The sequence below is a fragment of the Xenopus laevis genome, chromosome 9_10L (genome assembly GCF_017654675.1).
Source record: "Xenopus laevis strain J_2021 chromosome 9_10L, Xenopus_laevis_v10.1, whole genome shotgun sequence".
Lineage (NCBI taxonomy): Eukaryota > Metazoa > Chordata > Amphibia > Anura > Pipidae > Xenopus > Xenopus laevis.
In genome coordinates, this window is record NC_054387.1 from 66,198,885 (window position 1) to 66,201,815 (window position 2,931).

Sequence of the window (2,931 nt, forward strand, 5' to 3'; positions counted from 1 at the left end):
AGCCATGTACATCCTTTTCTGTTCAAAAGCTTAAAGTGTTCCTGCTTCTCCTACCTTATCTTACTATCAATTGTTTTGCCATTTTTCTCAGTTTGCTATTTTAATTACTTTCTCTGCAAAAAATTAACTTTCCTAACCTGAACTTGGTAAATGTTATTAATGTAGAAAAAAAAAAACAAGCTGCTCTTTTCTTCTTTTCATCTATGCATGAAAAATGCAATTTTAAAAAAAACAAATAAAGGTTTTGTAAATGAAGGAAATATAAATCCTTAAAATGTTATTGTTGCTTGATAGCACAATTTAATATGTATACTGTGGTCTTTTTTGACAATTGTATTAATCCCTTTATAAAATCTTCAGAAGTCCCATCATAGAAGCATGGATGATGTTTTGATCTATTTATTACTCTTAAGTGTTCAGAGAACTGTCCCTATTTTCTAATTAACACTTTTAAAGATAAAAGGCTATGTATTAAATCAATCTGAATGATGGTTGTTTGTGAATCCCACAAGATAAGGCAATTTGCATGTTCCCTTTGTACTTCCAAACTAAATCTGAGCATCTCCAAAGGCGCTCCTCATCATGTAAACCTTTTGTGAGTGTTACTTGAAAGAAAGTTTGGCCTGTTAGAGAGGCGGTGCGAATTTACTAAAACATTTTATTTAAACAAACATGATTAAGATTAAGAAATTATGAAGATGCTGTTTTTTCATACTGTTTACAGTTTGATTTAAAGAATCTAATTATTGAACTTTGAAAACTAGATTTAGAAAAAGAGGGCTGTCCAACTAACTATAGGTTGCTAGACCCCATAACAAATCCTTTTTAGGGACCCAAAAACTGTGGAAACGTGTTGGCAAAGAGAGGTCCTCTGCACACATCAATATATTTACAACATTCAAACATTTTGTGTAGTTGGGATACCACTTGGCCTTCTACATTCCTTGAAGTCCCAGCAGTCACAGATTGTGCCTCCCCAATCATTACCTCTCTGCTGTCTAAAGTTTTGCATGTAGTAAGCATATTATTTTATATACTACATCCTATGATGCAGATTATGTTATGATGCCATAAAAAGAGCTATAGATGTCATGGACATGACACTTCTGGCTCCCACACCTGGACAGTTCTATTTTAGCATGGGAGATTTCTAGGTATTGACTTCCATGAAGCTGAATGATTATCCACTATACCACATCTTCACTGACATTGCACTGATCCTACTAAATGGTGCAAAGATCACTATGGGATTTCTAGTTGGCCAATCAACCCATACATGTCCCAGTGGTCATTGACATTTGAAACACTTGTTAGGACACACGACCAAGGTCAAAGGAGCATAACTGTATATTGTCTGATCATTGTGGGTTTCTTTTAGAGAAGTGAGTTTCACACCTAAGCTTGTGTCCAGGCAATGTCTGGGAGAAATTTCTGTTTAAGGGAGAAAAGCATATCAAACTGCTAACTAACTCCACAATCTGCAACATTGACATTGTAATCACTATTGTCCAGTACTAACAAAAGACCTTTCTATATTGCAGTTGTGTCATTTTAACTGATGAAAACAAAGAAAATGGATCATAGATATACCCAATAGATTTTTGTTATAAAAATGTCATGGTAATAAGCTAATGAAATGGATATCCCTGTCATAACTCTAGACAGGCGGTATTTGCTGTAGAGAAGAAGAACATCAAGAAGAACACCAATTGGTTTCTCAGTAAATCCAATTAAGTGACCACTTTATTCAGTGTTGCATTTTGATTACCATATTTTTACACTGAATTAAATATTTATCAGATGTGTTTTCACATATACATGGTATTATGGCATTCTTCTTTAATTTATGATTTTTTACTGTCCATTTTCAAGAAAGAGTTCAACATTAATACACAATGTCAGTGGTTTAAGGCAATGTAAGTCTCAGCTGAACCTAAAATTCAGGGGCACAGAAGCAGTGTTCTGAAATCCACAGGTCAAAAGTAGAATTCATGATAGTGGTGTGAAAGTAGAAGCAGATTTATAAATCTGTCAGTCAGGGGGTTAAAATATAAAATGGCCTGAAGACAGGGTAAGTTAAAGCAATGATAAAACTGCTGGACAGTTAAGGACAGAAGAGTTAAGGTGACTCCGGACAGTATGGCAAAATATTTTTTGTGAAACACACAGGCTACAAAATGAATGTCAACCGCTGATGCCACCTTCAGAATAAGCTCATAGAAAAACAAAAGGTTAACAAAAATGTAAAAATGCAAGGAATTAATAGGTATAGTGTTAATAAAGCAGGAAATAATTAAAAAATAGAGAATCATGACTTTACATTGTTAGGTTGATAAAATATATTTATTTTATTTTATTAGCCAACATGGCTAAAACGTTCTTCTCCATTGAGGAAGTAAATTAAAAGACTACAGTTGCTTTAATATAAATAGACACAAAATCGTATGCTTCAATTAGCCTAAATAAAAAGTAGCCCTTTCTTGTTCTATGAACTGGATTCCTCAGTTGGTGTTAAATTTCATTAAATCAAGTGTCCCACCTGGGCCACAATTCTATTTTATTCAGACTGTAAGGCTTGAGCAAAGATCTCCATTCTTTATTACTTGTGAGTCTTAAGGTAGCCATACACGTACCAATATATATTGTGTGAAAGATCTGTCCTACAATAATCTGTGCATGTGTGATGGGAGACAAGGCGACATAGGTTGTCTCTTCAATTGGGCAGGACTTAAAATTTCGATTGGGCACCTTTGAAGGTGCTCAAACATTGTAACATTAAAGCTGAATAGTCAGATAGAGCTAAAGAATTATTTTTGTTTTTACCAGCATATCTGACAATTTGGCTCTTACAGTTAGTAGAGTGGACAAAAGATCTTTCGAACGGCCAATGGTCGTTGGAAAGATCGTAATTGTAGTGTGTAGGGCCACCTT